Below are 15513 nucleotides of genomic sequence, written 5' to 3'. Positions count from 1 at the left end.
GTGGGGGATTAGGACTGTCTATTCTGGAAAGGTGCCATAACAAGAGGTAAAACTTCAAAAAATCAGTCTGACTACTCTGTGGAAAATGCTAATGGGAAGAAATGAGACTAATGAGGAATCTGGGCAGTTGTCTTAGTTGAGAGAGAGACAATAGTGACTTGGACCGATGTGGGGACAGTAGAGAGATGGAGAGGAGCGAAGGATTCAGATCATCTTCAGGAGGCAGATTATAGGTCTTGACAGAATGGACACGGGGTGTGAAAGAGAGGAATGGAGACTGAATCCTAGATTTTTGGCTTAAGTAAATGGGGTGGATAGAGGTGACTAACCGAGTGGGAGAAGCCTCGAGATGAAGATAATAAGCCTGTAAAAGGACTTCTTTCTTTAGTCATCACCACTTCAGCCTTTTTCTAGACACTTTATTTGCTTGCCTCTCTCTGTCTACGTAGAATTTTAGCCTTTGAATTCTAGGGCAAGGAAGAATAAGAAGTAGTTTGTGCCACTTGGGATCAAAGAACCACTGGCATGTACTTTTCTGGGAAGAACATTTTTCTCATGTCTTCATGAGTTGTCAAACCCATTAAAGTTTAAAAAAAAATACAAGTCTTGTGGTACTTAATAAGTGGGTTGTCTCAATAACAAGTAAGTGACATTAGCTTGGAAGGATTTACTTTTCAAATAATTATAATGATTTTTACTCAAAATTTGTTATTTGGGAGTTTACCATTAAACTCTTTAATGTGTTTCAAGGTTTTCCTTTTATTTATTTTTTTATGTTAACATAATACCTTTTTATTTCTCCTTTTTTAATTTTTAGATTTTAAATTTCTTTAAAGTTGGGCTATTCTTCCTTAACTCTCAAGGATAATTACTGCTTGTCTTGTGATCGTGTAAGCTTAATACAGTAGGGTGAGAGAAACAAGTGCCTGTGGATTAATTTATTCAGTTTGTTATCTGCATTCAGAATTCCTCAGGACAACTCCTCTTGTCTTCCCAGTGCCAGATGCTGATTTCAACAGCACCTGATTTGCTTTTCATAAATAAAGAAAAGAGCTTTTAAAAAAAAAAAAAGCCCTGGCCCTGAAGAGTTCTGGAAAATGCCTTTTCCTTTTTATCTTGTGAGATTTATTTTTTGTGTGTGCTTCTTGTGTGCGTATAGCACTGACCGGATGATTTCCATTCCTAACTGCTGTGTGTTGTGGACAGTTCTAGGCTACCACATGAAGTTTGCATGAGGTGTGGATTATTTTCGCACCAACTTGCATGTGTCCTTGTATTTCTTTTGTTCTGTAGCATTCCCTTTGGTCTGCGGCCTAAGTCTAGTTTTCCTCTTTGGGAAGAAAAGGTTGACAGGAGAGGGAAGATAAAGCTTAGCAATTTTTTTTTTTTTTTTTGGGTTGGGGGGAAGGCGAGGCTTAACATTATTTCTTTTTTTTTAATTTTATTATTATTTTTTATTCATTTTAGAAAGGAGAGAGAGAGAGAGAGAGAGAAGGGGGGAGGAGCAGGAAGCATCAACTCCCATATGTGCCTTGACCAGGCAAGCCCAGGGTTTCGAACCGGCGACCTCAGCATTTCCAGGTCGATGCTTTATCCACTGCGCCACCACAGGTCAGACCTAACATTATTTCTGATTGAATTTATACACCACCCGCTGAAAATCAACAGCGGAAAAACTTATCCCATTTTAAAGCTCGACAAGAAAGCATGAACTGTGGTTGCAAACTCATTAGTGCTGATCATGAAACATTTTCAGGTGGCATTGGAGTTGTTAGTAATGACTTTTTAATAGATTCTGGGGATATTTGTACCAGAAATGCAGTTATTTCTGACTTTGTGAGAAGATACACTATTTTCTTTTCATGGAGCTCCATCTTTTTGGGTTTTATCAGTTGTAAAACACCCTCAGGTAGTAAAGGGGAATTTCAGCTTCCCAAGATGTCTTTCCTTTAGTATCCCATTATACATGTCCTTTAAAGGGGCCTCGACATTTTGTCACTAATTTCATGTTTCATGCTCTGTGCTGATTTACAGTTTTACCATCAGCTGTGTTTGGAATTTAATGAATGGGTTCCTTGTCTTCTCTCCCTTGTCCCGGATTTCAAAACAAAACAGCAATTAGTAATAAGCTTTTACTTGGGCCCTCAGAGGAGATTTATTTAGTGACTGAATTGAAGCAGTGTTTGCAGCTTCTGGACAGTGGTGGAAGCGCTATTCCTTTCACAGTGTCAGGTATGGCCCACACTGTGCCTCTGTCCCCTTCCCTTCCTTCAGCGAAGATGTTGGCCCTCCTGGTTTGGGGCTTAGACTTGCCCAGACAGCCATCCTGAAAATGATTCAGAGGCACCGAGGGAATCTTACCTCAGAATCCTAGTTCCATTTCTCCTGCCTGTCTTCTTTCTGTTTGAGCCCTTCTGAAGGGTGCAAGTCAGTCCTGTCTGGGTCTGCATCTGAGTTCTTGCGTGTTAGTTGTGTGACCGTAGGCAACATACTTAACCTTTTTAGGCCTCAACTCTCAAATGTAAAATTGAAACTGCTAATGACCGCCTTGAGGTTTGGTGAGGCCCGGTTGTACATGTATGTGTCAAGGGATTTGTGCCTAACACTTGTAGGTTCTCCCAAAGAGCTAGAATGTGGCCAGTACTTTGGAGCTACTGTGTTCCTCTATGATCTCATCTTCTCCCCGTCTGGAGGTGACCACTATCTTGAGTTCTTTGTTCAGCATTTCCTTGCTTCTTAACATAAGTGTATCTGTAAACAGCCTGTGTTTAGCTTTGCCCATTTGGGTTCTGAAATGGTATCTTACTATAAATAGGGTGGGCAAACATCGGTTTACAGTTATGAGTACATGAAACAGTATAAACTATTCTTGTATTATTATTTATTAATTATTGTATTGTTTTCTTTATGAACAACTATAAACCTACTTCTGTCCCACCCTATGTAGTCTCTAATAAGAGTGCTTCATTTCACCCAGGGGAGTGTAGCGCTCTTGGCTCTTTACTCAGCATTTGCTGATGAGGGTGAGTGTAGGGTTGCAGTTCTTTTCTGTGGGATTTGGCTGGAGTAGAGTAGAGTGACTTATCTAAAATGTTTTTGTCTTTCTAGGCTTCCCTCTCACTGACCCTTTAGTTAGAGAGAGCAGGCTTTTTTTTTTTTTTTTCTGGTACTGGATCAGAAGTAGGGATAACATTATGTGAATCCAATAAGGAAATAAATTGAGGGTAATGGAGCCAGATTTACTGCTCTTACAGGAAAGGGAGAGGTGAAAACGGGAGTGAGCCCTGTGGTGTCGTGTGGGAGGTCAGGGTTTCTGTATGAGCGCATGGTTTATGGTATACCTAGATATAGAAGGAAATAAAGAATAAAGTGTGTGTGCCTATATGTGTGTGTTTCTATTCACTCGGACGACAGAAACAGTCGGAACCCAGATGCAGTAAGCACACTCAGATCTTGGTTTCTAAATACCATTTTCTTCCTCATTAACATGGTAGAAATAATCAGACTAGAAAAATCATCACTTTGGCAACTATCATAGAATAATTAATTTGGCCAACAATTATCAATGGACACGAAAAGTGTTGAGCGGAAGGATATTGAGAAGTAGGATATTTATGTAGTCTAAAAGTATCACTTTGCAGAAAACATACTGAATTATAAAGGGAAGAAGAATAACTTGACAGTGGGGGAATATGGCAGAGATTACCTTAATCAAGGGATGTTAGATCACATTGCCAGTCAGGGAAAAAATTGAAATGGCGTACCACCTGATAGGATACAATGAGAGGAGCTCCTCTGTGCTATTCCTGCTGAAAATTCATTATTAGAGTTGTTTATAAGAAAGTATCAGCTAAGCTTTAATTAAAGAACATTCTAAAAACTTGCCTGGAATCTTCAAAATGGTCAAGGTCTGAAAGTCCAGGAAAAACTAAGGAATTCTGGATTGAAATAGACTAATGAGATATGAATACTAAGTGCAGTGTGAGATTCTGGATTGGATCCTCTTACAAAAATGGACATTATTTGTGGTTGGCTCAGTGGTAGAGCATAGGCCCGGCATGTGGATGTCCCGGGTTTGATTCCCAGTCAGGGCACATAGAAGTGCCCATCTGCATCTCCACCCTTCCCCCTCTCCTTTCTTTCTATTTCTCTGTTTCCCTTCTGCAGCCAAGGCTCCATTGGAGCAAAATTGACCCGGGTGCTGAGGATGGCTCCATGGCCTCTGCCTCAGGCACTAGAATGGCTCTGATGCAATGGAGCAGTGCCCTAAATGGGCAGAGCATCGCCCCCTGGTGGGCATGCTGGGTGAATCCCAGTCAGGTGCATGCGGGAGTCTGTCTCTCTACCTCCCCACTTCTAACTTCAGAAAAATACAAAAAATAAAAATAAAAATGAACATTATTGGGATGATTGGAGAAAGTCCATTGTGGTCTGTGGATTAGATGATGGTACTATATTAGCATTAATTTCTGGATTTTTATGGTCATAATTATTGTAGTTTGTAGGAGAGAGTCCTTGTGTATAGAAGTTACTCAGTAAACTCGCTAGGGGTGATAGAGCATGATGTTAACTACTTACTTTCAACTGATTCAGGGAAATCAACTTATTTGTGCTCATCTGGCAACTTTTTTGTTTTTATAGGTTGGTTTGAGATTATTAAACAAAACCCTTTGTCTGTTAGTTGATTTAGTAGCTGAAAGTCATTTGCTTATCAAGCAAACCATTTGTAAGGTTTAAGGGGTTTGCTTCTCTTTGCTGTCTTGACTTGCATCTGCACTGTCAATGTGGCTTCCTGTTACATCTTGATTGTCATTTCTGCTTTTAGCTATTTCTCATCACCTCATTAATACATTCTTTCCCCCTGCCCATTCTTTATATCTCATTACCCATGTTTTGCTTTTGTGACAAGCTGCTTCTTTCAATGGGAAGTATGGTTTACAAAAGTGTGGCATTTCACTGTTTCAATTCTGTGATAATGCTGCATCTCATTTTACCTTACTTTGCTATGCTAGTCTTTTCTCCTCATTTCAATGGAGCTGTTTAAGCTTTCTTTCTGTTTTTGCCACCTCAGAACTGCACCTACCTCAGAACTGAGCATGTTTCAGTAGGCTTTTATTTTTTTTCTGTTTGTTCCTTTACTTTGATTTTTAGATTCAATTATTTGTTGTTAGATATGTATTTATTGCCGTTTTATTGTTCATATCTTTTATTTTTCTCTTCTCAGAGAAGACCCTTAAACATTACATATAATGTTGGCTTCATGGTGATGAACTCTAGTATTTTCTTGTCTGGAAATCTCTTATCTGTTCTTTGATTCTATGTGATAGCTTTGCTGGGTAGAGTAATCTTGGTTGTAGGTCCTTGCTTTTCATCACTTTATTTCTTGCCAATCCCTTCTGGCTTGCAAAGTTTCTGTTGAGAAATTAGCTGACAGTTTTATTGGAGATCCCTTGTTGGTAACCAACTGCTTTTCTCTTGCTGCTTTTTTTTTTTTTTTTTTGTATTTTTCTGAAGCTGGAAACGGGGAGAGACAGTCAGACAGACTCCCACATGTGCCCGACCGGGATCCACCCAGCACGCCCACCAGGGGCGACGCTCTGCCCACCAGGGGGCGATGCTCTGCCCCTCCGGGGCGTCGCTCTGCCGCGACCAGAGCCACTCTAGCGCCTGGGGCAGAGGCCAAGGAGCCATCCCCAGTGCCCGGGCGGTCTTTGCTCCAATGGAGCCTTGGCTGCGGGAGGGGAAGAGAGAGACAGAGAGGAAGGGGGGGTGGAGAAGCAAATGGGTGCTTCTCCTATGTGCCCTGGCCGGGAATCGAACCCGGGTCCCCCGCACGCCAGGCCGACGCTCTACCGCTGAACCAACCGGCCAGGGCCTACTGCTCTTAAGAATCTCTCTTCGTCTTTAACCTTTTGTATTTTAATTGTGATGTGTCTTGGTGTGGGCCTACTTGGACTCATCTTGTTTGGGAGTCTGCGCTTTTGGGACTTATATGTCTATTTCCTTCACCAAGTTAGGGCTGTTTTCTGTATTATTTTTTCAAATAAGTGTTCAATTTCTGCTCTCTCTCCTCTCCTTCAGGCATCCGCATGATGCGGATGTTGGGATAATTGAAGTTGTTTCAGACGCTCCTTACACTGTCCTCATTTGTTTGGATTCTTTTTTCATTTTGCTATTCTGATTGGGTGCTTTTTTTCTTCCTTATATTCCAAAGCACTGCTTTGATTCTCAGTTTCATTTCCTGTACTGTAGATCCCCTGACTGGTCCTTCTTTATGCTTTTGAGGTCCTCACTAAGTTTATTGAGCATCCTTATAATTAGTGTTTTGAATTCTGAATCGAGTGGACTGCTTGTCTCCATGTTGTTTAGTTCTTTTTCTAGAGATGTGTTTTGTTCTTTCACTTGGGGTATGTTTTTTTGTCTCCTTATTTTGGCAGCCTCCCTGTGTTTGTTTCCATGCATTAGGTAGAGCTGCCTTGTCCCCCAGGCTTGACAGGGTGGCCTGATGTAGTAGGTGTTCTGTAGGGGCCGACGGCATAGTCTCCCCAGTCACCCAAGCTGGGCACTTGAGGTTCACCCCCTATGTGGGCAGTGCACACCCTCCTCTTGATTGTTGTTGGCATGTCAGTGGGAGGGAGTCACTCCCAGGCTGACCAGCTGCAGACGGGCTGCAACCTCTGGCCGCTGTGGAGATTCAGCTGCGCAGGGGCCCACCCCACAGAGCAGGAATCAGTTCAGCGGGGCTCTTGTGCCCACTGTTCTGCCCCATGAGTATTTCATTTGTGGAGGTGGTTGGTGGTGCTTGGATGTGGTCTGAAGCTGTCCACTGGGTACACTATCTCTGGGGCTTCCTGGGGGGGGGTGCAGGCCAAGGTCAGCCACCACCTGGGTTCTGCCCAGGGCCACCCAGCTTGAGCTACACAGTGAACTGCAGATGGCTGCTGCTTGCGCTGGGCTTAGAAGTGCTCAGAAGAGGCCAGGCTGCGAACCAAGGCCAGCTGCTACTAGTTCTGGGCCTGGGGACACTTAGCGAGAGGTATGGGGCACAGTGAATCCAGATGCTGTTTGTTTGAGAGATGTTAGGAAATCTCTCAAGAGGTTTTTAGTAAAAAGTGTTGGGCTGGTTGATTGCTATCTTAGAATTGAGAGTTTTCAGAAAGTATTAGCACGTCAGGGAAAAGTGGTAGACAGAGTGGTAAGTGTGAGTCTGTACTAATTCATACTCTGGTCAGCTTATGCCTGTGTTTATGCATGGTTAGCCTCCAAGGGTTTAGGATGGAGCATATCAGAACCAGGCTGATCCTAATCTAGAAACCTGTGTGATGCGGAATGGTGGAGAGAAGGTCTTCCTCAGCAGTCCTCTCTCTCAGAGTACATCAAATGTCAGTTGTCTGGTAGAATCTACCTTTACCCTTCAGTACAGAAAATCATGGTAAAGGTCTTGAACTGCCCCCACGCCCGCTCCGTACGTTCTTCTCTATGGCAGAACCATCAGAGGCTTGTTTTTCTGAAACAGTGTGAAGGACAAACTTCTCTTGAGCAGTTATACTAATTTTCATGTTTCTCGGAAGGATCAGGGAATGAAGCTTTTAAAAATCTCGAGCAGCAGTTCCATTGCACTTAGAATACACCCCCACACACCGGCTTTTCTTCAGTATTTTATTTCATTTTTTCTCACTGCTTTTACAGTGTAGGTGGCCTTCTCCGGATTGCCTTTGACAGGAAATTGAGCAACCTTTCTTTTTGGAACAGAGTATATTTTACTGGTGAGAGTGAAAAAAATATTAAGTGTTTATGTTTGAAATTTTATGATGAGTTTTGATTTAAAGACCAGTTTAAATCTAGAAAAATGGAAGTAGAGGTTAAATTTCATATTGTGCACTAATTTTTCTCAACCTTCTTAGTAATTTTTGGGCCTTCCCTTTTTTTTTTTTTTTTTTTGTAGAAAAAGGGGAAGGTCTGAAGGCCCCAATGTTACTTACTTGGGTTCGTAAAGCAAAAATGCCTTTTTTTTTTTTTTAAGCCATTGATGGATGTTAAGAAGTTGTGTTTGACCAAGTCATTGTTTTTCTGGCTTTTGTATGATGCTGCCTTCCCCAGTTGTCTTCTGTCTGTGTGGAGGTGGGGTGGCTCTACACTGCTTTAACACACATCTTGAATCATTCTAGAGTGCATGGTAGCCTGCCTTTGGAAAAGCACATCATTCAATATAATGATTGGGCCAGTATGAAGGGCCCTGAGGCTGGCCAGGAGCCCCAGACCGGAACCCTGCCTCTGCCACACATTCTTTCTGGACTGCCCAAACCTCCAGTGCTTTGGGATATGAATATCATCTTACCTACCGCCCACCATCCACCCAGGTGCTTCTCTGCCTGGCGTGCTTGTACTTGAGTTTGATTTGGGTAGTTCCTTTGTAGCACTGGGGGTTCCGAGGAAGAAATCAGTCTATAATTAGAATATAAACCCATATGCCACCTCATGAAAATGTTGCCCAGTGGAATGGAATAATTGTGATGGAATCTTTCTAAGTGTGTTTAGAAATCATACCCTTTCATTTGAGTTTAAAATTTGCATGTTTGTTCATGTACTTAAGTGGATTACTAGTGTAAATCAGCTCTTAGGTATGTTTTATGTATGTAATTAGCTAGTTATGATATAGTTGGCAGTTAGACAGACATGATCAGAGTAGGAATGATAGACTAGGTGCAGAAGGCCAACAAGAGTGGAAAGCCCTGGGTGCCTAGCAATGGGCAAAGCTGGGAAAGTAAATGTAGGGAGGGACTTCCCCAAGTATATCGCTGGTCATACAGTTCAGACCCTTCCCTGATGTTTTCTCCTCTGGCATATTGCTAGTCATGTAGTCGACCCTGTTAGAGGAGGAACAGGGGGCTGGAGAATAGCTTCGCATGACTCCTGTACAAGCCCTTGCATGACCACTCCCTTAAGCATAAGCTCTCTGGACAATGGGATTCTGGTCTGAATCAAATAATTTTGTCCACAGAGACAGACTTTTCTTCCCTGTAGAGATAACATTTAGGCCTCAGGTGTATTTCAGCTCCAGGCCCAGAAAAGCGGCAAAACCAGACAAAGTCATGCCATGGCTGACATCTGGACCAGCTGTAGTCGCTAGTGCAACCCTACCCTAACATTGACCAGTCAGTAGAGACCATGACCCTGAAAAGACACACATGGAAAGCTGATGAATATTTTGTTGAGATTCTCTTCAGAGACAATTCCCAAAATCCCCATGTTGGAAAACCAGATAAAACCCCTTAAGACAAAGGACCTAGTGTGCTTGTACACTCTATCGAGCGTGTCCTCACTTTCCTCATCCTCTTCTTCCCTCAGGCATGCCCTCTCTCTGGTGCCGGTGCCTTTCCTCCCCCATTCTTTCCTCAAGGTGTGTGCCCTTACTTCCTTTCTCCTAAGCTCCAAGGACCCTTCTTTGCCTCTGAACTTGTTTCCTGAGTCCATGCAGCCCAGCTGGCTCACTTCTTTTACCTCTGTGACTTTCTAAATAAACTTTCACTTGTATTTGCATAATTGGCTCTGAATTCTTAGCCAAACTCAAGGACTCAGGTCTAACTTTTCTGGTAACATCTGTGCTGTTCGCTGTTAACAGTTATAGCTCATTAATTTCGATTAACTAAACAAAGTATATACTTCGAGTGTTACAAGTTTCTTAATTTTTTTTTTTTTTTGTATTTTTTGGAAGTTGGAAACAGGGAGGCAGTCAGACAGACTCCCGCATGTGCCCAACCAGGATCCACCTGGCATGCCCACCAGGGGGCGATGCTCCGCCCATCTGGGGCATCGCTCTGTTGCAACCAGGGCCATTCTAACGCCTGAGGCAGAGGCCATAGAGCCATCCTCAGCCCCTCGGCCAACTTTGCTCCAATGGAGCCTTGGCTGCGAGGGAGGAAGAGAGAGACAGAGAGGAAGGAGAGGGGGAGGGGTAGAGAAGCAGATGGGTGCTTCTCCTGTGTGCCCTGGCCAGGAATCGAACCCAGGACTCCTGCACGCCAGGCCGACACTCTACCACTGAGCCAACCGGCCAGGGCTAGAAGTTTCTTGACTCATTCTATTTGTGTAACTTGTAGGCCAATTATGTAAAAAATAAAAAAATGCAAGTTTTATTATCTGGGATATTAACTCAGAATATCATTTATAGGTTCCTTTTCCCCAAAGTTTTCTTAAGCTTTGAAATACCTTTATATTTGGCTGAATAAAAGATGGGAGTCCTGATATCCAAGGTGAGAGGGTGGGAAGAGGAACTTTTCTTCTTGTCCTTAACAGGAATTGGGAATATTTGTAAGTGAGATTGAGTTCTGGTTCTTCCTACTCTTAGCTTGTGTTTTATGTTTGGGGACAGGGTTTGGGAGTTAATGAAGTTTGAAATACTGTTCTATCTTAGCAAAAATTAAAAATGGTTTCTTGAAAGCTCTTTTGGACATGTATAGTCTGATTTATTTTAAAATTTTCAGAGTAGGCACATACAAGAATACATATCTGTGTCCAATGTTAATAATTAACTATTATATGTATTTGTTTAATTAACAATAAGCTTAATAGCCACAGGAAATGGTCATGGTGGTAGTGGGACTTACAAATCTATCTGAAGTGACCCATGTGAGACTGCAGAATTTCTAAATAATCAGAATGGTAGGTTACTTTGGAACAGAGTTTCTCATCCTTGCAATTATTGACATTTTGGGTGAGATAAATCTTTGTTATGGGTGCTATGCTGTGCCTTGTAGGTTGTGGGGTGCTATGCTGTGCATTGCAGGGCTGGCAGCATTCCTGACATCTACCCATTAAGTGCCAGTAGCATATCCCCTCCCTCTGATGTGACAACCAGAAATTTCTAGATACAGTTATATGTTTTTCAAACTTTGAAAATAACCTTGTTATACTAAAGTTTATAATTATTTTAATCTAGGTTTTGAAAAAATACCTCAAGTTGGACTCAAGCAGGATTTACTACTTTGAAGTGAAAATGGGTGAGTTGGTGGATGAGTCACAAGGTCATGTTGGGGGAAGGGAATGTCACCCAAATGTTCATTCTCAGAAGACCTGCTGCTTAATCTCAAAGTTTTGATTTAGCATATGAGGATTCTATATGTTTCTCCATTGATTTTTCTTCCTTCTGAGGCAGAAATGAACACAGAGAAGGGGGTAAACTCCTGTGCAATTATTCATTGTCATCTTTATAGATAAAATATTTCAGATATTTTTCTGACTACTGAAATTAATGTTATGAAGATTTTTGTTCATTCTTATGTTTCTACTCCATTGTAAATGCATTTAAAAAAATCTTCTATGTATTCCTCAAAAATAGATGGGAGTTTATACCTCAACCCATGTGCTAAGTAAGAATCTTGTTAACCCTGATACATTAGTATATAATCTAGAATACTAAGTTTATCCTGAAAAATTGAGAGATGGTTGATCAGTTTGAGTGACATTTACATTTGATCTTGCAGTGATTGCATGTGGGTACTGCTAGGTAGAAACCCAGTTCTGTCCTAGGCCTATCCTAATGTTTCAGTCCACACTCAGATATTTAATCAGTTGTAAATGGGTATTCACACTGAGAAAAATAACAGCTTACTTTGATTGAAAGAGATTTTTTTAATAGGCTGAAAATGCTGTAATATGCTAAACTCGTAAATTCAGATAAAAACAAGTGGTTTGGAGTGAGTATATTTCTTTGGTTTTCTTCCTTTGTCCTTAACGCTCATCTTAACCAGATGCTGAAACAAAGGTCTTGGGATTCTTCTTATCTGCTGCTTCGTAGGAGCAGACGCCAGTTGCTTCAGTAGTCAGCTCTCCTGGATTGGCTGCATCATACCAAGGATGGTCAAGGTTATCCGAGCATCTTGCCTCCTTAGGCCTTTGTGCAGATCTTAGGGCTTCTTTCCTGAAGCCTGCTGGGTAATTAGAGCACTGCTTTCAAAGTGGCTTGCTATTTCTGACCTTCCCTGAATTTCAGTAAGAGAAATTGGGGAATGATTATCTCTGAAAATATTTTTAAACGACATTAAGACACTCTCCAGGGAGCGTTCATTTGATCATTCCCAGATTCATTCCTTTATTTGATAGAGGTGGATTCTAAGAAAGAATTTTAGATCTCTGTAATTTTTATCCATAAAGAACCCACATTTTTTTTATTAGCAACACAAATGAAAACTGCCTTTGAGACTGTAGCGTCTTTGAAACCATCAAGAATTCCTTGCCGATGAGCAAGCAGCCTGCAGGCATCTCCTGGAAGGCAGCTAGCTGTGTGTCATCAGCTGCTTCCTGAAGAAAGAAGTGCACGTTGTTGAGTGCCCTCTGGTTTTCACCTCAATCTTGTACGCTGTTTTCAAGGTTGCTTTTTTTTTATCTTTCTCCTCTGGAAATTTGTATTGTGTAAAGATGTACACCTTCAATGCACTCTCTGTTTCATGGTGTTTTAAACACTTTTAAATAAACAACTGCTGGTTGAATGTGACAGTTTTTGGCACAAGCCTTAAGTTTTAGCTGTATTATGAGACCAAGCTTGTTTAAGCTTCGATGTCATAGCAGCTATATACCTTGTCTTTGTCTTTTGAATTAGTTGCTTAGTTTAAAACCTGAGAGCTTAAATGACTTTTTTTTTTTAAATGGCAGTAGTATCTGCTGAGGCTAGTAGTGTGTACCTGTTAGGTATGGTGGGAGAGTCTTCTCTTAGGCACTCATACTTGCTCAGGGCTACTCAGACAGCAGGTGGGGGAAGACATGATTGAACAACTGTCCAGACCTGCTGGCGGAATGCCTCCTTCTTGGCCGCCCAGATGCATAGTGCTTCTTTACGAAGTGCTCACTACTTACGGGACACTTAAAACAACTCCTTTTCTCCAACGAAAACAAAAATCCAAAGTGACATACATACCCCCCTCCCGCTTTGTATTTTATATGCAGTTCTATGTGGATCTGATTAAGTCTATCATTCTTATACCTTTTTATTTGTTTTTTGAGTACTGTTCCAGAATTATAAAATTGAATTAAGAAAGCACATTTTCCCTTTAAAATTTTAAAAAATTTCAGTAGGCTTTGTAAATATCCAGTGAGAAACAGAGTGATGTTAATTGGTTATGATCTCTGACTAAATTATATGTTTTCAGCATTTTCTCAAGTATTACATTTTTGCTTTGGATTTTCCCTTTCTTACATAGATAATTATATACTCGTAGATAGATGAGATATTATTTAAGTTTTTCAGTTATTTCAGTTTAGTTATTGCATCCCAGTGTTCAGATTTTAGTTGAGGAAATTTTAAAAACCTCTCCACTTTTATCTGTTCTTGAAAATAAAAGAAAAGAGAATAACATTGATCACATTTACTTAGACTAATAGTTTGCTGATGTAATACATAGAAGTAAAGACATATTTATATGGTTTCATGGGAGGTTCCAACCATTTAGTAAGTGGAAAAATAAAGAAAAGAGAAAAATGCATGTTAGTGCATTCTCCTAGACTTCACTTGCATTATATGTGGTGGTAGCAAGAAAACTAATAATCATAATGTCTTTCATTGGTCGTCCAGGCAGTAGAATGACCATAGCAGATCAGAAACCTGGAAAGCACTTACTTCCTATTATCTGGGCCAGGGGTCCCCAAACTTTTTACACAGGGGGCCAGTTCACTGCCCCTCAGACCGTTGGAGGGCCACCACATATAGTGTTCCTCTCACTGACCACCAATAAAAGAGGTGCCCCTTCTGGAAGTGCGGGGGTGGGGGGTGGAAAAATGGCCTCAGGGGGCTGCATGGTTTGGGGACGCCTGATCTGGGCTGTATCTCTTTTCTCCTCATTATTCTAACAAATTTATCTTTGTTAAAACATAAACAAAGAGGTCTTCACATTCAGCATGGTGTCCAGTGACAAGAACAATAGGTTAAATAATAACAAGACTTTGAATATATTAACTCTAAGAAGACTAGAACTCAAATGTTTACCTTAGTAGAACTTGTTAGATTTTTTGGGTCAACCTGAATTGAAGTCTTATGGTCTCTAAGGGTTCAAAATGAAGACAGCTTTTTAAGATAAATACTAGATGGAATTCTATGAACTAAATGCTAAGTTGATATGAAAATATTTAAAATTTAAAATAGCAAAAGGGTGATTGCAGTTTCCTTTTATCTTTGGTCATGACTAATTTGAATTGAGTTTGGCATGCCTTGAAGTCACCCCAGAATTATTTCATTATGCTTATTTATTATGCAAAGCATTCTTTGGCCTTGCAAACATTTTTACCAGCCTGCAGAACTGTTATTATGACCCCTTCACATTTACTAGTGTCATTATATCCTTTTTCTCTTTGACAAGAACAATTTATTCTCACTGAAGTCTTATCTTGACATTCTTCAGAAATTTAGAGCGCAGCTGCCCACATCAAATAGGAGAATTGCCTCTTTTAAACTCATTCTAGCAGCAAAGAGACACATGGTGAAAGGAATGGAATTCAGTTGTCTTGGAGGAGTGCCTTATTTCTTAGCACATACCTAGTCATTTTTTTTGAGCCCAGAATTTGTATGGGTAGGAGTTTTATGATGCTTCCATGAGTCTTCAGGTTAAATAATGAATGCTTTCTGAAGAAATAATGAATTGATTTTCTTTTCAGGGAGTCTTTTTTTTTTTTTGTCTGTAACTTAATTCAATAAATGATCCTTTACTACTAACAATGTCCCCCCCTCCCCCCAGCTAGTTGGAAAATAAATGGTTTGAGAAATTGACTAGGTAACATTTGATGGGTATTGGTCTTTGTATGGGGACCTCTGGGCATATTCTAGACTTAAAGCTTTTATAGTTACAAGAAGTAAGATATTCTACTTTTGTTGCCTCTTGTTTCCTCCCTGTATTTATTAGTGGAACAGTTAATTCAATTAAGTAAATAACATCTGTTATGTAGAGAGATCTTTTAGCTTAGGATAGCAGTACAAAAAGACATTCCCTTTGTAATCAAGTTGTTTTTCTAGAGGGGGAGACAGGACATAATTACAAATTGTTATAATAAATTACCAAGTGTAATGAGCCCTGTAGTCAAAATAGAAGTAAAATGTATTGAGGTGTTTTTAGAGAGAGTTAAATCCATGGTGGTAGGCATTGAAAGAACCATCTTTCCATCCATCCACCCATCCACCCATCCATCCATCCATCCATCCATCCATCCATCCATCCATCCATCCATCCATTAAAAGAGGAACGTTTTCTTCTCCAAGTAACCAAAGTAATTCATATTTGTTGTATAAAATGTGGATGTTTCTAAAAGCACACCGATCAAAGTAAAAGTCACCCAGTTCCTATCAGATCACTCAGTTTACAGTACTGAGAGATAACTGTCCCTGCTAGCATTTTTACTTTTTATTTGCGAGATTTTTCAAACATACACAAAATTAGAGAGAATAGTACAATGAGACCTTATGTGCCCATCATCTAGTTTTATATTACAGACATTTGTCATTCTTACTCCATCTGTCTTCATTTGCTTTGA

At 40.6% G+C, this 15513-nt stretch overlaps 1 protein-coding gene across 10 annotated transcripts in view; it reads left to right on the top strand.

The window, feature by feature from the left end:
* The window catches only part of SIPA1L1 (signal induced proliferation associated 1 like 1), a 381790-nt gene that overhangs the window by 64209 nt on the left and 302068 nt on the right, over window positions 1–15513 (top strand). For all 10 annotated transcript variants that reach the window (XM_066275018.1, XM_066275017.1, XM_066275009.1 and 7 more), the window contains one exon: window positions 10940–11000. The gene's annotated coding sequence lies outside the window, so the exon portion shown is untranslated. The remainder of the gene's footprint in view (window positions 1–10939; window positions 11001–15513) is intronic.

Source organism: Saccopteryx bilineata, chromosome 4, assembly GCF_036850765.1.
Source record: "Saccopteryx bilineata isolate mSacBil1 chromosome 4, mSacBil1_pri_phased_curated, whole genome shotgun sequence".
NCBI classification, from domain to species: Eukaryota; Metazoa; Chordata; class Mammalia; order Chiroptera; family Emballonuridae; genus Saccopteryx; species Saccopteryx bilineata.
The sequence above is the reverse complement of the archived record's forward strand: the minus strand, read 5'-3'. Positions and strand labels throughout refer to the sequence as shown.